The 25,366-nt window shown below is 42.5% G+C and overlaps 1 protein-coding gene and 1 non-coding gene across 3 annotated transcripts in view; both read right to left on the bottom strand.

The window, feature by feature from the left end:
- DIAPH3 (diaphanous related formin 3) overlaps positions 1-25,366 on the bottom strand; it is a 1,016,686-nt gene that overhangs the window by 680,903 nt on the left and 310,417 nt on the right. The gene's annotated exons all lie outside the window — the stretch shown is intronic.
- LOC143986198 (U6 spliceosomal RNA) lies at positions 5,413-5,523 on the bottom strand. Its single transcript, XR_013276413.1, has one exon. It is a non-coding gene; the product is annotated as a U6 spliceosomal RNA (small nuclear RNA).

Here is a 25,366-nt window from a genome sequence, read left to right as displayed (position 1 = left end):
AAACCCTTGCTTTTTTTTCCCCCAGAGCCTCATACATTTGATCATGTCTGGATAACTGAGTTTCTTCCTCCTCAATTTCCAGTGTATCATAGATAGCACCCATTAGCTCATCAACTTCCTCAAGAGACAATCTATACTTTGAGGCTTTAGATGTTGTTTGCTCCTCTTCCTGATCAGAGTCTGTGTCAGAGGAATCGGGGCTAATCAACGTGGGGCTAGGCTCCCTGACCATACGGGGCTCCCCTGAGCTGGGTGTTGTAAGGCATGGTGAGGAGGAGATTGCAGTTGTTTTACTCGTGGAGGCAGCTGACCCTACGTCAGTGATCAACTCCCGGAGGGATTTAAAGGTCGACGCCATTTCCTCTTTAAAGGAGCCCAAAAATTCTGCTAAGGGGGAATCTGCCTCAGATTTAAGCAAGCTTGCAATGCATTGCTTGCATAGGGCTTTGTTAGAGCCGGAGGACAACCTATTCCCACAATTAGGGCACTTTTTGCGGCCTGCCTTGTCTTCCTTTGGTAGCTCTTTAGCCTGAAAATAAGAAGACAAAGAATTTTTTAGCGTCAGCTCCATGTCCCTCCTTAGAATCACCCAACTGCATACATCCTTAACTGAGTTAACCACCACCGTGGGGCACTACAGAACCCAGCCTACAAACACCACCACTGCACCAGAGCAGCCTACCTGGGATTGGCTGGTGCCTGTCTCCGCCGGAGTGTCCTGGGGAATAGCCTCCATGGTCCCCCTCAGGCGCTCCGGATCCCGCCGCTAGTCCGGTATTGCTGGACGCTGGTCGGGACTGTACAGGCACAGCGCTGGCTCTCCCTCTCCTCCTTGTACCCTAGAGACCCGGAAACCGGAAGTCTCGGCACACAGTGATGACGCGGTTCCGCCGGAAAGGACGCTCGGCGTCTCCGACCCCACCGCAACAAGGAGCAGAGATGGAAGGTTCCACTCACCGCTCCTGTGGGAAACCGGCGTCATTCTGCCCCTGGCCACCTCGGCACTGGAAGGAGGAGGGTAACGGGTCTGCTCCGATTCAGCTGGACGGTACCCGAGCCACAAGAAAAAAGGTATGGACCCAACTGCAGCCAAAAAACAGGACCCGGTCCCTTATGGCTTGCAGGTTCTCAGGCAGCCCCTGAGAGGGGCCTCCAGGTTCCTGGCAACATGTTCCTCCGACGGAGGAAACACAAATGACTGACCAGGGACCTGAGGGACCGCCTTCTGAACTGTGGCAATGTGTTTCCTGTGTCGATGGGAGGAGCTCCATCTCTCAAGGGCTGTCCTGGAAGAACACTTGGGAAATAGGATTTTAATTACAGCTTACCTGTAAATCCTTTTCTTGGCGTACATCATGGGACACAGGACCTAAGTAATTACTTAAAAAGTTATGGGCCACCTTCAGGTGTTGACACAGGTATAGCCAATTAATGAAGTGCACTCCCTATATAACCCCTCCTCCTTCCAGGAGCACATCAGTTTTTGTAGCAAAGCAATATATTTAAATACCAAAAGAGGGGAGGGACCTCTGTGCCCCATGATGTACTCCAAAAAAAGGAATGTACAGGTAAGCTGCAATAAAAATCCTAGTTTCTTTATCATACATCATGGAACACAGAGCCTAAGTAATTACTTAATGGGACGTCCCATAGCAATGCTACTTGAGGGGAGTTAGAGACAACCCACAGGGAACCCCCAGACCTGAGGACTTATACTGCTGACTACAGCATACTGCGCCCGAAGGCGATATCCTCATACCTCCTTAAATCAACCTGATAAAATTTGTGAACGTATGCACTGAAGACCAAGTTGTGGCCTTACAGATCTGAGCCATGGAGGCCTGGTCACGCACTGCCCAAGAAACATTAACTGCCCTGGTAGAGTGTGCCTTAACTTTAAACGGGGGCATCTTACCCCTTAAATCATAAGCTTGAATTATCGCTTGTTGAATCCACTTAGCAACAGTGGATTTTTGGATTTTGACGCTGCCTGTCCTTTCTTAGGACACTCTGGCAGAATAAATAAAACATAAATAAATAAGTCTTATAAATCTGAGTAGTTGCCTTTAAATAGATTTTCACTGCTCTCACCACATCAAGACAATGTAGTGACTTTTCTTCCTGGGAACATGGTTTTGTAAAAAATTATGGCAGGATAATATCTTGGTTCAGGTGAAAACCTGAAACCACTTTTGGCAAAAAGTCTGGACGAGGGCACAACACCACTCTGTCCTCATGAATAATCAAATATGGCTCTTCACCAGAAAGAGCAGCCAATTCCAAAACCATCCTTGCTGTGGATATAGCAACCACAAATACCAGCTTCCTTGTCAGAAAGACTAAGGAAATATGCTGCATCGGTTCAAATGGCGGTTTTTGTAACACTGACAAAGCTAAGGTCAAGTCCCCAGGACTCAAAGGTAATTTAACTGGCGGATTAATCTGCATCACCCCTTGCATGAAACCCCAGACTAAAGAATGCGTAGCAAGTGGCCGTTGAAATAAAATCGATAAGGCTGAGACTTAATAGTACTCAAGGCCAACTTCATCTCTATGCCTAATTATAGAAAGGCAAGAATTCTGCCTATGATACATCTCCGAGGGTGCCAACCCTGGGACTCATACCAGGAAACATAAGATCTCCAGACTCTATAATGTCTAGTTCTGGAAGCTGGTTTCCTTGCATTAATCAAAGTAGAGATAACTGACCCGGAAAGCCCATGTTTCTTCAGAATGTGGGTTTCAATAGCCAGGCTGTTAAATTTAGCGTTTGTAAGGTAGGATAGAATATCGGCCCCTGTGAGAGCAGGTCTGGCCTTAGTGGAAGGGACAACGGATTCTCCACTGCCATCTTTTCAATTTCTGCATACCATGACCTTCTGGGCCATGCTGGTGCTGCCAGAATTACCGGTTTTCTTTCCAGATTGATCCTGCAAAGAGGTCGAGGCAGCAATTGAATAGGGGGAAATGCATAGATCAGTGAGAAGTGATCCCACGGTATTACCGACGCATCTGTTCTGCATGCAAATAGATCCTTTATTCTGGACACAAAGTGTCCATGTCCGGAGTTCCCCATCTTTGACAAACTACCCAAAAATATGTCGGAGTGAAGAGACTATTCCTCTGGGAATAATCTGCTGGCGGCTCAAGTAGTCTGCCTGCCAATTCTCTATTCCCAAAATGAAGACTGCCGATAGGCACAGAATATTTCTTTCTGCCCAAATTAGAATATGGTTCACCTCTCCCTACGCTGAGAGACTCTTGGTGCCCCCTTCGGTGATTGATATATGCCACAGCCGTGGCATTGTCGGATGGGATCATGACAGGACAACCCCTTAACCTGAAAGTCCAGGCTTTCAGAGCCAGATGCACTGCCCGAATCTCCAGGCTGTTAATGGGCAAGGCTCTTTTGGTTCTTGAACACTGTCCTTGGACAGTTGTCTTTTCTAGTACTGCACCCCAGCCTAAAAGGCTGGCATCTGTCACTACCGTTTTCCAGATAACTGGTCTGAAGAATTTTCCTTTTAGCAGATTCTTTAGTAAGCATCAATTGAAGCTTTGGGACACCCCTGGGGACAGCCACATTGCTGGATCTTGGATCATTTTGTTCCAAGCAGATTGAACAATGTTTTGCAACAGTCTTGAATGGAACTGGGCATAGGGAACTGCTTTGAATGAAGTCATCTTTCCTAACAACCTCATGCAAAGGCGAATGGAGGGATCTCCTTTTGAGCTGACCCTTCCCACCAACTTTCTTATGGAGTTGTTTTTTGCTTGGGCAAGAACACCTTTTTTCTGGGCTGTATTTATGATCAGACCAAAATATTACAGCTTTTTTAGTGATTTTAAGGGAGACTTCTCTAGGTTGAGAACGCAACCCAGACTTTTCCAGGTAACTGGTTGTAATGTGTACGCTTTACTCCGTACATCGATTGGTCTATTAGAAATATATCGTCTAGTTATGCCAAGACTGTTTATGCCCTGTGACCTTAACCTGGCTAGAGGGGGGCTAGCATTTTGTTTACACTCTGGGTGCTGTAGCTGGCCCGAAGGGCAAGGCTACAAACTGAAATGCTGTTCTACTTTGAACTACATGCACATGCAGATATGCATTCCTGATGCTGATAGATGCTAGAAATTGTTCTCCTTGTAGGATAGAAACTACTGACCTGATCGATTCCATAGAAAGGAGCGGATATTCAGGAACTGATTTTGATTCTTTTAGCTCTAGAATGGATCTGTTGAATTTCTCTGTGGATCCGTACATGTACAGGAAACGCATGAAAAAAAAGCAGTGAATGTTTTAAGGAAGAAGAAACAGAACTATCAGCTGACCCTACTAGAGGTAGCTTGAAAAAGGCACAAGCCATCTCTGTAAGAGATTAGTACTAGCAATCTCCCAGATTGCGAGGCTGAAAAAGGTTCAACTCCAGTTGTTTCCTCCGCAGAGAAGTAATCAGTTTGCCTTTCTTCCTGATCACCTGAGGGTAACCCCTCATCCTCTACCCACTGTTCCCTTGATAAGGGGTCTAAGGTGGGGAAGGGGGATCTAACACGCTTTCTATCCTTTTGGATAGTGGATGCGATTAAAATTGCTAATTTTCCTTCTAGGCCCTGCAGGCCTGAGGAAAAAACACATTTTCAATCACGTATACAGAGCCTGAATGTTTTCTGTGCCTGAGCCTGGCTCTGAGGCTTTCCTCTAATCTGACGGTGGAGACCGTTGCCACTGCCTAGAGGCAGATGCCCTTGGCGCAGGGGAAGAAGTCAGTTTAAATAAAAGACGTTTATACTTTCTTTTGACTATCAAAAGAGTACTCTTCCTACTAGAAATCGTTTGGTTGTATTTATCCAAATTATCGCTAAATAGTCACTCCCCATGAAAGGGGAAACTAGCCAGAAGCTTTCTGCAAGGAGCTTCGGCTGACCATTTTTTTTAACCAAAGGGTGCTACGCATGTGTACTAGCACAAGCGCAAGGCGAGGTGCCTGGTGAATAGAGTGCTTCATACCGTCTATGGCAAAACATAATGCCTTCGGTAGTTCGGCCAACTCACGGGCCTGTTACAAAGTTAGTAAGGTTGAATAAAGACACCAGTCCATCCAGTTTAACCTGAGTGAGTGTCTACAATTGTACCTATCCCTGTACACTGCACACTCACATTGGTCCCTACCCTCAATGAGTCCACAATACAAGGTCCCCATTCATAAGGCCAATTTTGGACAGAAGCCAATTAACCTACCAGCATGTCTTTGGAGTGTAGGAGGAAACCGGACTACCCAAAGGAAACCCATGCAGGCACAGGGCGAATATGCAAACTCCAGGCAGGTAGTGTCATGGTTGGGATTCGAACCAGCAACCCTTTTTACTGCTAGGCAAGAGTGCTAACCACTACACTACTGTGCCGCCCAAAAAAATATGGAACACTTCACGAATTTGCGTGTCATCCTTGCGCAGGGGCCATGCTAATCTTCTCTGTATCGTTCCAATTTTAGTATATGTGCTGCCGAAGCGAGGGAGCTCTTAAAGAGCATCTGTGAACTGGTCCTTTAGAGACTGACATATGCCTATTGCTGCAATTGCAGGCTGCAAAGGAAAAGGTGGATTTTAATGGGAATTCCAACTTTTTATCTGTTGGATCATTTAAGCATTTGTGCATTGTCTACGGGACAAGTTAAACTTTTATTCACATTGGAAATCGCAGTGTCGACTGCTGGAACCTTCCAGTTTTTGGTGAATTTCTCCTCCATGAGATAGAGAACTGAGAATCTCTTTGGAGGGAGAAAATGCTTATCCGGATGATCCCATTCAGCATAAATAAGCTTTTCTAGTAATCCATGAAAAGGCTGTAAAGGTTTTAAAGTACCCAAGGAAGAAACCAGATTTTCAGCTGACTCTGTAGCATGAAAGTGGAACAAACCATTTCTGTAAGGATTTGTACCTCAGATTGCGAAGCTGAATCAACTGTTATTTCCTCCAAAGAGGAATAATCAGCTTGTTTTTCCTCACAATCGCCTGAGGGTAATACCTCATCCTGTCCCCAATGTTCCCTTGGTAAAGGATCTGAAATGGGGAGTGGGATCTAGCACACTTCCTAGCCACTTGGATAGATGATGCGATTAAAGCCGCTAATCTTCCTTCTAGGCCCTGCAGGGCAGAGGAAAATGCATCTTCAGTCACGTATACAGGGGCTGAAATTTGAGAAGCAGTTGCACCACCAATCGATTCCAAAGACTCACCCTGGCTTGCCATATCCGGTCTCTCCAAAGAGGATGACAGTGTGGAGGCATGGCTGGAGTTCCCAGCGCCTGGGGATGGAACTTTTGGTGCCTTTGTGGTAACAGTGGAAGCCATAGTGCTAAGCACAAAAGCTGAGGACCTCTAATAATAATGTACAATAGCAGCATAAAGATTAAATCTGATGCTAAATAACACTATTTTCCTGTACTGGAAATGCCTGTGTACAGCTCTCCATCGCTCCTGTCTACTGTGTGGCAGACTGTTCATTCAGCTGCTCTGGTAGAGACATTTAGTCATAAGAGTGTCAGCCTTTTAACACTTTTAAGGTGTAAGCCTGATTGCCTGTGCACTGTGTGCCTCCACGTTGAGTCCCGCACATGGCGCTGACTGCCTTAGCTACGACCCTTCCATCAAACCCGCCCTCCTCCTCTTTTCAAAAAGTGAATCTCAGCTCTGAGTTTCTGGGATTTCTTCACATTACATGAGAGAAGCTGGCCTCCTTGCATTAGAATAAAGCTAAAAGGCAAGTAAACATTAAATGTTTATATAAGGAAGTCACCCTGCACTCCTCAAGGGGGAGGGTGGATTGGGCAGGTGTGGGGGGGGGGGGGTCTTAGCAGTTGAGGCTTACTTACAAGTGTGAATCAGACTTTAGTGTTGTTACATTGAGTCATGTAACAAACCACGCTGTTGTAGCTAGACACAGAGCTGCTGAAAAGGGTATGTGTATCTTTACCCCCTCTAGAGGAGACTTTAAGGCATTACAATGTTACAGATGAAAGAAAAGGCATAGGTGGACTTTGCAGTTCCTAAGCTTTTGTCTTACCTTTTCCTCGCTGCAGGATACTGCTAAAAACAGACAGATCCAAACTTCACCCATCACGGCAGGCAGTGTTAATAAACCTTCAAAGACCAGTTCCCTTAATAGGGGTTCCACTGCTTTGGACCTGTATAGCACCCCTAAGATCAACTTTAGGTAATGTAGCCAGACCAAAAAGAGTCCTGGTTATTAGGGTCCAGTCCTCAAAGAGAGGCTTTACAGGCAAAACCTTGTTGTTCTATGCGAGGCCTGGGTACCATCCTGTGGCCTCAGTGGTGTGGATGGATCTGGTTGTGGAGGTTTTTTTAAATCCAGCATGGATTCCTCCTGGAGCACCTCAGAGCACATCTTCACTTGTGACCAACACCTTAGACACTGGTGAAAAAACTGATGCCTGGAAGGAGGAGTTATATAGGTAGTGATCTTCCTTGACTGGGTATACCAGTGTCAACACCTGAAGGTGACCCATAACCCATTAAGTAAGCTTTGTGTCCCATGATGTACGATGAACGATGAAAATTCTCTTACAAACCCATTTCAGAAATTGATGTCTATCTCCTTAACTCATATCAAGTCTAAGTGCTTAAACTTATATCACAATAAGTACAGTCATCTGCACAAGGTACGACTATTCCAAGTGGGGGATGTTAATTTGATCATTGTCCGCTTTTATCAACGCCTTAAATACCCTCTCCTCAAATTCCTTGTAGACTTCTTAAACGCATTAAGAAGAAACTAAATTTTTATGGGCCTCCAACATGTTTGGTCCCTTTTACACAACAAAAGAAAAAGACTAACTTTTTCTCACACCCATACAAAAGATATTCCTGGATAGAACATTATCTCAATTTCACAAGAATTACCCCTTCTTGTAGACTCAAACATTCTTAACAGGAAAAATTGAACACTTGCCGATAAAAGATGAAAATCAAATCAAATTCCATTTGCTAAGTGACTGTAAACCTTTTTTTTTAAGCAAATATGTCATTGGCAAAAATGTGTAAAGATCAATCAGCGCAAATCAAACAATAAATGACAACTAATGTAACAGTGAACCAATTGAAAATACAATAAGAAAAAGAAAGTAGCTGCTATCAAAGTGTTTTCACTCCACTCAAATAATCAAAATACATAAATAATGCTGTGTTATTAAAAAAATACAGTGTGCATAAAGAATACAATAAAGACATGAACTCAATCAAAATTCCAGTCCATGAAACAGTGATGAATTAAATAAGTGGCAAAAATAAGTGACAAAAATAGAAAAGATATACCATTCTTGTGAAATAATCCAAATAAATTGTGCTCTCCTCCACCTGTGTATTAGGCTGCTCACCTCACAGTTTGACCCATTTCACCAGTGGGTCAAACAAAGTAGTTACCCTCTGGAGATATCACAAGGGACTGACGTGAAGCTGACAACGGTAATCCTCTATTCCATACGCCTCCACTATCTGGTTGGCAAACTCTCTGTGTGTGCCACGATCAGCAAATGTATAAAACAGAATGGCGCAATCTAGTGCTCTCCATTTTCAAAATCTATTTATTCCCATAAAAAAAAAAAAAAAAAAACGAGTAGACATACTGACAAATGAGGCACTATGAGCTGTGCTAGCTGTACAGGCATGTATACAACTTAAAAAGGATGGCCGCAGTGTGATGCCAGCACATGCCCTGCCCCCAATATGTGTATCATCAGAGCGTTGAGTGTAGACTTCTTCAGTGGGGGTGGAGCTAGAGATGTCACGCCACTGTTAAATAGAACCTAATGCTGTTATTTCACAGCTGCGGCTGATTAGCCGCTAATTAACCTTCCCACTGCCTCCCCACTGCTGGGATCTGTGACTCATAGTATGACCCCTGTTTCACCAGTGGGTCAAACAAAGCAGTTTCCCTCTGGGGATATCACAAGGCACTGTGGTGAAGCGGACGCCAGTAGTCCTCTATTTTATACACCTCTATCTGATTGGCAAATTCTCTGTGTGTGCAACAATCAGCATATGTATTAAACAGAATGGCGAAATCTAGCGCTCTACGTTTTTTAAAATCTATTTATTCCCATAAAAAAAATGAGTAGACATACTCACAAGTGAGACACTATGAGCTGTGCTAGCTGTGCAGGCAGTGTGTGGTCAGCACATGGGACTGCTGCCATTCGCATTTCGTCAGAGCGTTGAGCGTAGAGTTCAGTAGGGGTGGGGCTAGAGATGTCACTCCGGCACAGCCACTAATTAACCTTCCCACTGCCTCCCCACTGCTGGGATCTCAGTGACACAGGAGAGTAAAAAAAAAACAGAGACTTCACTACAAGGGGAAACCCCCCAAAAAATGCACTTACTAAAAATATCACATTGTGGCCATCTATACATAAATCAATGACTTACTACAATAGTTAACCCAAATATAACTGACTCAAGAAAAAATATTAAGAAAACAAAAGAAGATTTAGGACCTTGTATTCTTGCCATGGCCGATGTTGGCTCGCTTTATACCATCATCAGACATGATGAAGTGGTTAGGGCAGTCAGGTGGGCCCTTAGAAGCTCAGATACCTTTTTATGGCCTGTTGGGGAGCGGTGATGTGCTTTGTGAACGTCCAAGTGAATTGGTCATTTAAAAGAGGTGCATTGTGGCCTGCTGATTGTATGGAAAAGGAACAGAGTTCTTTGGTAGATTCATGCAAAATATCTATACTCAGTCATTTGTATTTAACCCTTAAACTTTGTCTATGCACTGTTCAGTGCAAAACCTTGATAATGAGGATCACTGTTGGTAAAAATTACAGCTTTTAGTCTGTTGGGATATGTCTCTAACTTTGCAATATTTGCCTACTTTTCTTTGAACTGTTCAAGTTCAGTTATATTTTATGGTGACCATTTGTGGACTGCAGTCTTGAAGTCATATCACAGATTTTCAATGCCATTTAGGTCTGGGCTCTGACTAAGCCATGCAAGGGCATTCACTTTTTTCTCCTTCAACCACTCTGATTGTTTTTGCTGTGTGCTTTGGGTCATTGTCATAGTAGAAAGTAAACCTTCCCATTCACAACTTTCTGGCAGAGGGCAGCAGTTTTTATTCAAGAATGAGAGAATGTTCCCAATCCATTTTTCTTGTATCCAGACAAGTGCTCCAGCCTCTGCTGCAGAGGAATACCCCCATAACAGGAAATTACCACTTCCATGCTTTACTGTAGGAATGGTAATATTTGGATGGTGAGATGTATTGGATTTTCAACAGACATATAGTTTGGTGTTGAGGCCAAATAATTCAATTTCGTCTCATCCTGTCTGGCTGCTCATCTTCTTTACTTCCTGCTGGGGAAATGACAGCAAGGAAGACTAGAGGGAACAGAGGTAAGAGGTCTATAGGTCAGTGGTTATAAACCATATGCAATACATGCATATATGTCTGTACAATGTATAATGTGAGTAGGGTCAGAAAAATGTCACCCCCATCCTTGTAAGCCATGCACAGTATACAACACAATGCACCTAGGGCTGCTCCTCTGCACAGCGTGCTGCATACACCACACTTTATCTTTGCACCCGCCTGCCCCTCTTTCCTATATTCTAAAGATGTCAGGTATGAATAATGTGATGCGATGACCTCACAACACCATGTAAAAATACATGGGTGGTTCATCTAGAATACTTGATATAGTGTTATTCACATAAAGGTCATTACCAAGGACAAGGGGGGCATGCTTTATAGCCAAAGGAAAAAAGATTTAAATGTCCATGTACGGAAAGGCCTCGGCATAGTAAGAGCTGTGTAATTGTGGAATACACTTCCTCTAGACTGTCCAGCTCAGTGGATTGTTTTAAAAATGAGATGGATGCATTTTTAAATGCACAAAACATAACTGGAAACATTTATAAGAAGAGGTAGTTGATGCAGGACATTTCAGACTGCCTCCAGGGGAACCAGGAAGTATTTTATTTTTCCCCTCAGCTGGAGCAGATTAGCTCATGCTTTATTTAGATTTTCATTTGGATCAACAGTGGGTATAGGACTGTGTATATGGATGTGTTCTATATGTTTCTACATTTTTTCTTTTCAGTTGGTTGAACTAGATGGACTTGCGTTTTGATTTTTCAGTCTAACTAGATTTAATACAGCTATGGTGGTAATGTATATTATTTTGTGATATTTTGTTAAAATTTTAGCCCTGTTGACACTTGCAGCAGGGGGTGGTAAAAATAAGCTGTTGAGCTGCCTGTAATGACCTATAATGGCAGAGCAAAGGGGTGGTAACATGCAGCAGTCGCAATATTTTGTTTTATGGCTGCCCCAAGTTTTTAAAGCATTTGGATAGATATGCTCTGTACTTCTACGTACACTGGATATAAAAGGTCTGCACACCCCTGATAAAATGTCAGGTTTCTGTGATTGATACAAAGAAATAATTTCAGAAATGTTTCCACCTTTATTGTGACCTATAAACTGTACAACTCAGTTGAACAAACTGAAATCTTTTAGGTGAAGGGAAGTAAAAACTTAAAAAAATCCTGACTTGACATTATTTGCCCACTCTTCTTTGCAAAAACACTCCAAATCTGTCAGCTTGCGAGGGCATCTCCTGTGCACAGCCCTCTTCAGATCACCCCACAGATTTTCAATGGGATTCAGTTCTGGGCTCTGGCTGGGCAATTCCAAAACCTTAATTTACTTCTGCTGAAGCAATTCCTTTGTTGATTTTGATATATATGTTGGGTCATTGTCATGCTGAAAGATGAAGTTTCTCTTCAGGTTTAGCTTTCTAGCAGAAACCTGAAGGTTTTGTGCCAATGACTCATATTTGGAACCGTTCATAATTCCCTATACCTTGACTAAGGCCCCTGTTCCAGCTGAAGAAAAACAGCCCCAAAGCATGATGCTGCCACCACCATGCTTCACTGTGGGTATGGTGTTCTTTTGGTGATGTGCAGTGTTTTTGTGCCAAGCATATCTTTTGGAATACTGGCCAAAAACTTTAACCTTGGTTTCATTAGACCATAACACATTTCCCTACATGCTTTTCAGAGACCTCAAATGAGTTTTTGCAAAATTTAGCCAGGCTTGGATGTTTTTCTTCATGAGAAAAGGTTTCTGTTTTGCCACACTAACCCATAGCCAGACATATTTTTTTCCACTTGATGACTGCCTTTACTTAACAGTTGACTGGCTTCAGTGTACTGGTATATCGAATGCCTTGGACATTCTTTTGTACCCTTCTCCTGGCTTATACCTTTTAACAATTAGACCCCTCTGATGTGTGGGAAGCTTTCTGCGGACCATGGCTTTTAGGATGCAAGAAAATGTCAAGAAAGACCTACTAGAACAGCTGAATTTTACTTGTGGTTAATCAGAGGCAGGTTAAATGATTGCAGGTGTGTACTGACTCCTATTTAACATGAGTTTGAATGTGATTGCTTAATTTTAAACACAGCTACATCCCCAGTTATAAGAGGGTGTGCACACTTATACAACCACATTATTTTATTTTTACTTCCTCCCCCTAAAAGATATCAGTTTGTTTTTCAATTGTGTTGTACAGTTTATAGGTCACATTAAAGGTGTAAAGTTCTGAAATGACTTATCTGTCTATTTTTTTTACATCACAGAAACCTGACATTTTAACAGGGGTTTGTAGAAATTGTTCATATCCAGTGTATGTAGCTACCGCTCACTGCTAGCTACTGCTAGTAGTACCTGTAGCTCCAGATCCCCAAACAGTAGATGCCTGATTAAATTGGCCACACAATTTAACCATTTCAGACGGAGAAGATTTGGCTGCTGAATGACCAGGCCAATTTTTGCGATCCGGCACTAGATTGCTTTAAATGTCAATTGCGCGGTTGTGCGACGTTGCACCCAAACAAGATTGACTGCCTTTTTTCCCACAAATATAGCTTTCTATTGGTGGTATTTGATTGCCTCTGCAGTTTTTATTTTTTGTGCTATAAAAAAAAAGCGACAATTTTGAAAAAAAAAAAAAAAACAGTATTTTGTACTTTTTATATACAATAATGATATAATAGCCCCATTTTTTTTTCTTTAAAACCCTTCGTTTAGGCCGATATGTATTCTTCTACACATTTTTGGTTAAAAAAAAAAAAAAGAAAAAACAGCAGCTTATATTGATTGGTTTGCACAAAAGTTATAGCGTCTACAAAATAGTGGATAGATTTATAGCATTTTTATCATTATTATTATTATTTTTTTTTACTAGTAATGGCGGTGATCATCGAATTTTTATTGGGACTGTGACATTATGGCAGAAACAAACATCGGACACTTGACACATTTAAGGGACCATTGCCATTTATACAGCGATCAGTGCTATAAAAATGCACTGATTACTGTAAATGTCACTGGCAGGGAAGGGGTTAACACTAGGGGGAGAGATCAAGGGGTTAACTGTGTTCCCTGGGAGGTGTTTCTAACCAAAGGGGGAGGGGACTGACTAGAGTAAGTGATGAATCGTGGTTCCTAGCTAATAGGAACACACAATCTGTCACTCTTCTTGGAACAGGGAAGTGTGTGTTTACACACACTTGTCCTTGTTCTGTCTCTCAGTCTCGTAATCGCTCATGGTCGGTGGTCATCGCAACCATAGGGCAAGAACATCGGTACCCCCGCTGTGCGCTGGCATGCACGCACACCTGCTATCCCGATCCTTCTAGCCAACATATAGCTATGAAGGTTCACGGGATGCTGCTGATCTGCTGCATTAAAATGATGGCAGCTGGTGGGCAAGCGGTCAACAACCTTCTAAAATCAAATTTTACTGAAATTTATATTGGATTTATTTGCCATTAAACAGAGAATTACACTGATTAATCAGTGGCCTTGGAGAAGCTGAATAGATATGTGAAGTGTTGCATGTGATCCATACTTTTTTTTTTTTTTTTTTTTTTTTTTTTAGAAAAGAGGAAATATTTACTAAGGAATTACAGAGGCCAGTGTACAAATTAAAGTCTGCCACATGTTATTTAATACAATCCAGGACAAAATACTGTAAGTCTTAAGTCCTATAGTAGGAAAAACACTTAAACAAGATTGTTTCTCATATTGCATTGTATCACATCTCACATACTTGCGTAGGTGTTTGCACTTTTATAGTAAAAGTAAAATTGCTTAGGAACACACACAGTGAGATAACCCATGCGGACCGATAAACAAATTGCATTACTTGGAACCTAATAACAGCTTCAACAATACCATTGAGGTTTCTAGTATGGATGACTCTGTGTGAAGCTGATGAAAATGGATCACAGGCAAAACAGTAGGCATAGATAATTGGATTTCACTGTACTTGGGATGAATTCAAATATGCATCCATGTTTGAAAACAAGTATTGTTATGCAGGCTGTAAAACGTGCAAGTTAAAAGAAAATGTTATTTTCTGCTTTAGTGAAAGAGGATATCGAACAAATAATGGCAAACAAAAACAAACAGCAGTCATTGCTGGGCATAACTAAAAGCAATGTTTTAATTATAGCTAGGGGTTTTTTTTTTGTTTTTTTTTATTGCTCTCTTCCATGAAATCCTACTTTTTTGTCCCCTGTATATTCTGGTACTGCGTATGTAAATGCACTGTAAATGCAGACTGTGCTCGCCATTTTTCTCCCCCAATGCTCCATTCTTAAAAGCTGTACTATTAGTTCTCACAATTAAAAGCAATCTATGTATGGAAAAGGTGGACCTTTCGTTCATCAAGTGCATTTCATTGGGGAAACTAATAGTAAAAGAGGGGGGTGGTGGGATGGTCATAGTTTGCACTTTTTACAAATGGGGGGGGTGGGGGTGGAGAAAAATTAAGATTTCAAGGAACAGAGCTGCCGCTAACACATAGGCACCGGTATATTGGTGTGGTTTACAGGCATGCAATCAAGCTGCTGCTTTCATTGCTTTTTCTTCACTGCATTGCACAATACTGCATTTGTCAAATAGGTGTTGCCTCCACAGTAAGCTGTAGTTCCCCTCTTGCAGACTTCAATATCACTATAAGACCCCTTTCACACCACACCGCTCATAGTGTCGGTGGTACAACGCCACTATTTTTAGAGGCGTTTTACCCCCCGGATTTGTGGCACATTTCGGCCGCTAGCGAGGAGCTTTTACCCCCCCGCTAGCGGCCACAAAAGGGTTAAAATCGCCGGCAATACGCCGGTTTTGTCTTTTTGCCGGTGGTATTACAGCGCTGCCCCATTGATTTCAATGGGGAGCAGCGGTGGAGGAGCGGTAAACACACCGCTCCGCAGAAGCTGCTGGCACGACTGTTTTCTGACGTCCTGCCAGCGCACCGCTGTAGTGTGAAAGCCCTCGGGCTTTCACACTACACACAATGGTGCAGCTTCTTTAGGGCGGATTGCAAGCGCTATTTCTAACGCTATAGCGCCTGCAAAACGTCGTGGTGTGAAAGGGGTGTAAGACACAGGGGCCAGAATGAATAACCACGGTGTTTGGTAGAAGGAGCAAGTGATGTACACACAAGGAGATCTGGAATATCCCAGAGGACTGGGAGCAGAAAAGTGGCAGAGTTTTAATACATAGGCCACAAGTAATGGAAGAAGGGGATAGGTAGCAGTGTAATGCTCCGTGGGGTTAGCAACCATAGGTCAGAGATACCAGTCCAGTAGTGTTATAGCAAACAGTGGTGAATTGATTTCTGTAAACCAGCCTGCTTACAGAACAGAGGTAGAAAAAATGCTTTACTCACACACTTGTGACCCAAAACAAACTGATCAATGTTTACAAGGATGTGGAGTTTGAAGTAGGGGTGCAACGGATCGTCACCGATCCGTGAGCCGAACGTTTCACCCTGTTCGGATCAGCACACGCTGCAATCCGCGGAGTGCTTCCCAGCCTCGGCCTTAGGAAAGGCCACGGCTTCGGCCTAGCTCTGGAGCAGCGGCCATCTTTGTATACCCAGCGGCCGTTTACAATGTGATCGCTCTGTCAAATGACGGAGCGATCACTTGTAAACAAACATGACACCGGTTCCTCTCTCCCCTCTGTGTACCGATCTGTACAGTGGAGGAGAGAGATCGGATGGCAGCAGCGCTGTGGGCTGGATCTGTAGTGCCCACAGCGCTGCTCTGTGACAATTTCAGTCACAGCCCCCCATCCATATTCTGCCAATACTCTGCCATACCCAGCCAATATTTAGTGATACCAGGCCATACTCTGCAATACTCGGTATTACCCAGCCATAGATGACGTAGATATTACAGTGGGGGAGATGACGTGGATATTACAGTGGGAGAGCTGTATATTACAGCGAGGAGATTGTGGATATTACAGTGGGGACTATATGTTGGTGGAATTTTCACAGGTTTTTGCAAATTCAATTATTATTTGCTGATCCGAAAAATTATCCGATCCGTGACTCTGATCCGAGGAACGATCCGATAGTTTTTTGATCCATTGCACCCCTAGTTTGAAGACACTATGTGTGTACAGGTAGACTTGTGGACACAACAGATCAACAAGCCTGGTTATCCAGTGACCAACCATTGTCTCCGCTCTGAGAAAGCAAAACACAGGATGAGACCCATTTCACAGAATTGAGCTGGATATACGTGTTTCACTAACACCATACACACCATCAGATTTTCTGCTGATTTTTGTCTTCAGATTTACCAAAACCATGTAGTGCAAGGGCCTGCCTGATTGCAATATAAAGCTTGTGCACTGACATATATAACGATTTAGCCCCATACACTCTATCAGATTTTCTGCTGACTTTTTCCTTCAGATTTACCAAAACCATATAATATGAGGTCAAACCTTAGTAGTTTCAATTTGTATGCAATCAGGCAGGCCCTTGCACTACGTGGTTTTGGTAAATCTGAAAGTAAAAGTCAGCAGAAAATCTGATAGTGTGTATGGGGCTAAATAGTTATATATGTCAGTGCATAAACTTTATATTGCAAGGTATTAAGGTCAAGACTTTCATGAAATTGCATTCATTTATATATATCTATCTGTGCCTGCTTAGTCAATGGATCAGAAACTATTTTACCAGAAAAAATATAAGTATTATGATGAGCATCTTTATAAGTACGGTATATGATTTTAAATAACACAATGTTGCTAGGTATCTACAGTCAGGTCTATAAATATTGGGACAGCGACATTTCTAATCTTTTTGGATTTATACACCACCACAATGAATTTAAAAGGAAACGAAGGTGGTGTGCTTTAACTGCAGACTTCCAGATTTATTTTAGGGTATTTACATCCAAATTAGGTGAATGGTGTAGAAGTTACAACAGTTTGTATATGTGCCTCACACTTTTTAAGGGACCAAAAGTAATGGGACAGATTAACAATCATCCATCAAACTTTCACTTTTTTAATACTTGGTTGCGAATCCTTTGCAGTCAATTACAGCCTGAAGTCTGGAATGCATAGACATCACCAGACGCTGGGTTTCATCCCTGGTGATGCTCTGCCAGCCTCTACTGCAACTGTCTTCTGTTCCTGCTTGTTCTTACGGAATATTCCCTTCAGTTTTGTCTTCAGCAAGTGAAATGCATGCTCAGTCGGATTCAGGTCAGGTGATTAACTTGGAGATTGCCTAACATTCCACATCTTTCCCTTAAACTCTTTGGTTGCTTTCGCGGTATGCTTCGGGTCATTATCCATCTGCACTGTGAAGCGCTGTCCAATGAGTTCCGAAGCATTTTGCTGAATATGAGCAGATAATATTGCCCGAAACACTTCAGAATTCATCCTGCTGCTTTTGTCAGCAGTCACATCATAAATAAATACAAGAGAACCAGTTCCATTGGCAGCCATACATGCCCACGTCATGACACTACCATGCTTCACTGATGAGGTGGTATGCTTTGGATCATGAGCAGTTCCTTCCCTTCTCCATACTCTTCTCTTCCCATCACTCTGGTACAAGTTGATCTTGGTCTCATCTGTCCATAGGATGTAGTTCCAGAACTGTAAAGGCTTTTTTAGATGTTGTTTGGCAAAACTCTAATCTGGCCTTCCTGTTTTTGAGGCTCACCAATGGTTTACATCTTGTGTTGAACACTCTGCATTCACTCTGGTGAAGCCATCTCTTGATTGTTGACTTTGAAACACATACACCTACCTCCTGGAGAGTGTTCTTGATCAGGCCAACTGTTGTGAAGGGTGTCTTCTTCAGCAGGGAAAGAATTATTCAGTCATCCACCACAGTTGTTTTCCGTGGTCTTCCGGGTCTTTTGGTGTTGCTGAGCTCACAGGTGTGTTCTTTCTTTTTAAGGATGTTCCAAACAGTTGATTTGGCCACACTTAATGATTTTGCTATCTGATGGGTTTGTTTTGTTTTTTTCAGCCTAATGATGGCTTACTTCACTGATAGTGACAGCTCTTTAGATCTCATATTGAGAGTTGACAGCAACTGATTCCAAATGCATATAGCACACTTGAAACGAACTCTGGACCTTTTATCTGCTCCTTGTAAATGGGATAATGAGGGAATAACACACACCTGGCCATGGAACAGCTGAGCAGCCAAATGTCCCATTACTTTTGTTCCCTTAAAAAGTGGGACGCACATATACAAACTGTTGTAATTACTACACCGTTTAGCTGATTTGGATGTAAATACCCTCAAATTAAAGCTGGAAGTCTGCAGTTAAAGCACATCTTGTTTCATTTCAAATCCATTGTGGTGGTGTATAGAGCCAAAAAGATTAGAATTGTGTTGATGTCCCAACATTTAGGGACTTGGCTGTAGATAAAAGATTAATATCTCATTGTCAGAAAAGGGATTTGTAAATGTTTTTTTAACCAGAGTAAAGTTTATTGAGCATATATGAAAAAGAGATTACATAACAATACTCAAACAAAAAGGGGTAGGCGCAACAAGCGCCAAGCACCATGAGGGATTGGTAAATGTTAATATAGGTTATGTATATTCACCATTGTTAAAAATGTGTGTCATAGGGAGGTGATAATTCCATTAGATACCCAGTGTATTGGATTCTGTATAATTATTATGAGAAATATTGTATATGTATTAAGAATGCAAAATATTATGTTTAAATCTCAAGTTATTTATTTTCTACTGTGTGTAGAACCAATACTGACTGTTATATATCAAACTACAATGCTTTATAGTTAAGGTCTTACATTTAAAATATTGCTGGTTACAAGATATCCTACATTTTAGAGAATATTACATGGTCACACTTGTTATAGTGGAAAAGCAATGAATCCCATAACAGATTTATTTATTTTTTTCATAAGTTTCAATTAGAATAGCCATGCCTTATCTAAGGATGACAGCTGGTGGTGAAGGGAGGCAATGCAAAAACAAACAGGGCATTAGTTATTAGCTGAATAAACCAAAAAGGACACACCTCCTGGGCCCACCACCCCATCCCCCTGGAGCGTTTTATAAAACTTTATTTTTGTCACAGTATAAGAGAAGTCCAGTAGATAGGAGAGATTCAATCTAAGATCAGAGGAACACAGGGGTTAACCTCATCAGACTACACACACACCATTGGAGACAACCCATCTGAAGCAAGGGCACAACTCCAGCATAGCGAGATGCCATTTTGCGAAGGCAACTACAACTAGTAACTAGCAGCCATCTTAGGAGATTCGGATAGTGACCATTTTAAGCCAACAGCAATTTTAAAAGGGTAAGTGCTAGTTCACACCAGATGCAGTTCCGGGCGCTTTTTTTCTGCACTAAAAATGCATGCAGTGTTTTCCATGTATTCCAATGTTCACACCAGTGCAGTCAGTTTCTGGTCAGTTGCCAATGCAGAAAAAAAAAAAAGTAGAGTGTGCTGCATTTTTTCTGCACAGAACTGTACTGGAGCCTAGCAAATTGTATAAAAAATGCACTGGAACTGTGTGCAGTGTGAACTGTAAGGAAAAACTGATCCGGAATGTATCAGTGCATTTTTGTGGTGTCATCTGGCCCTAAAAATGCATGCACAGTGTTTTTCATATATTACAATGGGTCTAGTTTACACCAGTGCAGTCAGTTCCAGTCAAACTGAGTGGAACTGACTGCACTGGTGTGAACTAGAGCCATTGGAATACATGGAAAACACTGTGCATGCATTTTTAGTGCAGAAAAAAGTGAACGGAACTGCATCTGGTGTGAACTGTCCTTTAAGGTCACTGTATTTGTGGATGATACTAAGCTAAGCTAGGGTAAAAACTTCGCCGCAGGATGCAAACTTGCAAAAAGATCTGAATTAATGGGGTGGGCAACTACATGGCAAATTAAGTTTAACGTAGAAAAATGTAAAATAGGATTTGTATAACAGCTTACCTGTAAAATCCTTTTCCTGGAGTACATCATGGGACACAGAGCCTAATTAATAACTTAATGGGTTATGTGCCACCTTCAGGTGATGGGACACTGGTATAACCAATACAGGAAGTTCACTCCCCTATATAACTCCTCCTCCTTCCAGGAGTACCTCAGTTTTTGTAGCAAAGCAATATACTTAAACCCCATAAAAGAGGGGCGGGGCCTCTGTGTCCCATGATGTAGTCCAAGAAAACAATTTCACATGTAAGCTGTTATAAAAATCTTATTTTCTTTATCATACGTCATGGGACACAGAGCCTAAGTAATAACTTAATGGGAAGTCCCATAGCAATGCTATTTGAGGGGAGGGAGAGACAACCCATAGGGCACCCCCAGACCCGAGGACTTATACTGCTGCCTGCAGCACACTGCGCCTGAAGGTGATATCCTCCTACCTCCTTATATCCACCTGATCATTTTTTTGTGAATGTTGCAGTCTTGCAGATCTGAGACATGGAGGCCTGGTGACGCACTGCCCAAGAAGCACTAACCGACCTGGTAGAGTGTGCCTTAACTTGAAAAGGGGAAATCTTACCCCTTAAATGATAAGTTTGAATTATAACTTGCCAAATCCACTTAGTGACAGTGGATTTCGATGCTGCCTGTCCTTTCTTAGCAACCTCTGGCAAAATAAATAAGACATCAGTCTTTCGAATCTGAGCAGTTGCCTTTAAATAGATTTTCACTGCTCTCACCACATCAAGACAATGTAGTGACTTTTCTTCCCGGGGACATGGTTTTGGAAAAAAAAACGATGGCAGGACAATATCTTGGTTCAGATGAAAACCTGAAACCCCTTTTGGCAAAAAGTCTGGATTAGGGCGCAACACCACCCTATCCCCATGAATAATCAAATATGGCACTTTACACGAAAGAGCAGCCAATTCCGAAAACCCTCCTTACTGAGGATATAGCAACCAAGAACACCAGCTTCCTTGTCAGAAGGACTAAGGAAATATTCTGTATCGGTTCAAATGGCTGTTTTTGTAACACCTGCAAAACTACGTTCAAATCCCAAGGCCTCAAAGGTGATTTAACTGGCAGATTAATTCGCATCGCTCCTTGCATAAAACCCTGGACTAAAGAATGCGTAGCAAGCGGTCTTTGAAATAAGATTGATTAGGCCGAGACTTGGCCCTTAATAGTACTTGAGGCCAATTTCATCTGTACGCCTAATTGTAGAAAGGCATGAATTCTTATGATACATCTCCGAGGGCGCCAACCCTTGGCTTCACATCAGGAAACTTAAGCCTTCCGGACTCTATATTATATAGTTCTGGAAGCTTCCTTGCATTAATCAAAGTAAAGATAACTGACCCGGAAAGCCCACGTTTCTTCAGAATGTGTGTTTCAATAGCCAGGCCGTTAAATTAAGCGTTAGTAAGGTAGGATGGAATATCGGCCCCTGTGAGAGCAGGTCTGGCCTTAGTGGAAGGGACCATGGATCCTCCACTGCCATCTTTATGATTTCTGCATACCATGACCTTCTGGGCCATGCTGGTGCTACCAGTGCCGTGGTAGCAACTGAATAGGGGGGAATGCATAGATCAGTGAGAAGTGATCCCACAGGGTCACAAACGCATCTGTTCCTCATGCAAGTGGGTCCCTTGTCCTGGACACAAAGTTGATTAACTTCATGTTGAATATGGACGCTAGAAGATCTACCTCCCATCTTTGGCAAATAGCCCGAAAAATGTCAGGGTGAAGAGACCATGCCCCCAGGAAAAACTGCTGGCGACTCAAGTAGTCCGCCTGACCATTCTCTGCTCCCGGAATGAAGACTGCTGATAGGCACGGAACATTCCTTTCTGCCCAAGTTAGAATATGGTTCACCTCTGTCTTTGCTGAGAGACTCTTGGTGCCCCCTTGGTGATTAACATAGGCCGCAGTCATGGCATTGTCAAAATGGATTCTGACAGAACAATCCCTTAACCTGGAAGTCCAGGCCTTCAGAGCCAGACGCACTGCCCAAATCTGTAGGATGTCGATGGGCAAGGCTCTTTCGGTTCTTGACCACTGTCCCTGGACAGTCGTCTTCTCTAGTATTGCTGCCCAGTCTGAATGCCTGTCATCTGTCATTTCTACTTTACAGATAATTGGTCCGAAGGATTTCCCTTTAGCAGATTCTGGGTTAGTAACCACCAACTGAGGCTTTGGGACACCCTTGGCGAAAGCCGAATTGGCAAGTCCAAAGCTTGGATTGTTTTGTTCCAAGCAGACAGGATACTGTTTTGCAACAGTCTTGAATAGAACTGGGCATAGAGAACTACTTCAAATTAAGCCACCATCTTTCCTAACAACCTCATGCAAAGGCGAATTGAGAGATTCTCTTTTGACCTGACCATCCGGACCAGCTCTCGTATGGAACTGATTTTTTCCAGAAGCAAGAACACCTTTTTCGGGGCTGTGTCTCTGATCACGCCCAAATACTCCAGCTTTCTTAGCAGTTTTAAAAAAGACTTCCCTAGGTGAAGAATACAACCCAGACTTTCCAGGTAACTGGTTGTAATGCGTAAACACTTTGCTCCAAGCGAGCCACTGAATGGTCTATTAGCAATAGATTGTCTAGGTACACCAAGACTGTTATGCACTGTGCCCTTAACCTGGCTAGAGGTGTTGCCAGTACATTTGGGAACACCCAGGGTGCTGTAGTTAGCCCTAAGGGTAAGGCTACAAACTGAAAGTGCTGCTGTTCTACTTCAAATCGCAGAAACCTTTGGTGAGCGGGAAATATATGGACATGCAGATATGCATTCCTGGTTAGAGGTCGACCGATATATCGGCCGATATTTGGCGTTTTTTAATTAATCGGCATCGGCCGATTGTGCTGTTAAAAAAGGCCGATGATATATTCGGCGCGACTTGCAAATGACTTCAGTAATAGAAGTCAGTGTAAGTTGCCTGGAGACTTGAGAGAAGCGACTTGTCTCCTCTCTGGGCAGTCTGCCAAGAAAAGATCAAAAAGATACAATGTTTACACTTGAATGAATGAACTCAACTCTGTGTGTAGAGTTCTCAGTTTAACCATTTAAAGACAATCTTTTTTGACACTTGATGCTTACAAATGAAAATCCTGTATTTTCTGCTAGAAATTCACTTAGAACCCCCAAAACTTATATATATTTTCTAGCAGAGATCCTAGGGAATAAAATAGCGGTTGTTGCAATATTTTATGTCACACGGTATTTGCGCAGCGGTCTTTCAAACTACACAGATTTAAAAAATCAAACAAAAAAAAGCCCATTTTTTTTCATCCAAAAGTTTTGATTACCTGTTTTTGTGTAATACATATAAAATAAAAAAATTATATATATATATATATATATATATATATATATATATATATATATATATATAGAGATCGATAGATAGATAGATAGAATCTCATTCTAAATTATACATACAAGTGAACTGTTTGGATGTTTGTTTTGTTTAATAAATGTAAGACATTTTCTGTATCACTTAAGGCTGCTTTCACACTGGAGCGAGCAGACGTTGACGGTAAAACGCTGCCAGTTTTAGCGGCGCTTTACCGTCATTTTGGCGGGACACTTATAATCCAGCTAGCGGCCCAGGAAGGGGTTAAATGTGCCCGTGAAGCGCCGCTGCCAAATCGCATTGCAGGTGCTTCGGCAGCGGTGCCCATTCATTTCAATGGGCAGGAGTGGTGGAGGAGCGGTATACACCACTCGAAAGATGCTGCTTGCAGGACTTTTTTTTAACGTCCTGCCAGCGCATCTCCTCCGTGTGAAAGCACTCGGGGCTTCCACACAGACTGCAGGGGAGCCGTTTTTCAGGCACTTTACAGGCACTATTTTAAAGCGCCTGAAAAACGCCCCAGTGGGAAAGGTGTCTAACTGTTAGATTTTATGAGATGAAGGGGAAAAAATAAATAAATAATCGGCCTAACATATCGGCCCAGAAAAATCGGCATCATATATCGGCCATCGGCCGTGGCGATTTCTAAATATCGGTATCGGCATCGGACAGAGAAAAACCCATATCGGTCGACCTCTATTCCTGATGTCAATAGACACCAGAAGATCTCTTGCCTGTAGGATGGAAACCACTGATCTGATCAACTCCATGCGGATCTTCAGGAACTGAATTTAATTTCTTAGATCTAGAATGGGTCTGACATCACCATTTGGTACCATAAAAAGGTTTGAATAAAACCCCAAACCTTGCTCTTCTGTGGGGATCTGTATAATCACCCCTGAGCCAGTAGTCAGTCTAATGCTTGAAACAGATTGTTTTTTTCCCTGGATCTTTGGGAACGTTTGATCTCAGAAAATGAGATGGTGGAAACTCCCAAAATTCTAGTTTGTATCCTAGAGACACCGTGGAGAAGACCCATCTGTCCAGAATTTCATTTTGCCAGACTTCTGAGTATTGCAGAAGACTTCCCCCCACTCTGGTGAGGGGGAGCGCCTCTTCCAGCAGATTTCTTTTGAGCCTGGGCCTGACCCTGAGGTTTTTCTCTAGAATCTGATGGTGGAGGCTGCTGCCACTGCCTAGAGGCAGATGCCCCTGGTGCAAGAAAGAGTGTCAGTTTAAATGTAGGACGTTTATACTTTCTTTTGACCAGCAAATGAGTACTCTTCCCACTAGAAATTGTTTGGATGTATTTATCCAAATTATTGCCAAATAGTCACTCCCCATGAAAGGGGAAACTAGTCAGGAGATTTTTACAAGGTGCTTCGGCAGCCCAATTTTTTAACCAAAGGGTCCTATGCATGTGTGCTAGTACAAGCGCAAGGGGACGCCTGGTAAAAAGAGTCCTTCATAACGTCTATGGCAAAACATAATGCCTTTGGTAGTTTGCTAAACTCATGGGCCTGTTGTGCAGGGACCTCCTTAAGAGCCCCTGTGAACTGGTCCTTTAAAGACTGACAGATGCCTATTGTAGCGACTGCAGGGTGTGTAACGGCCACAGCCAAGGAAAAAATAGTATTTTAACAGGAATTCCAACTTTTATCCTT

The sequence above is a fragment of the Lithobates pipiens genome, unplaced genomic scaffold, assembly GCF_037356315.1.
Source record: "Lithobates pipiens isolate NorthernLeopardFrog02 unplaced genomic scaffold, aLitPip1_a1.2 Scaffold_16, whole genome shotgun sequence".
Classification (NCBI taxonomy): Eukaryota; Metazoa; Chordata; class Amphibia; order Anura; family Ranidae; genus Lithobates; species Lithobates pipiens.
Note: the sequence above shows the minus strand (reverse complement) of the source record. Positions and strands in the feature narration are given on the sequence as shown.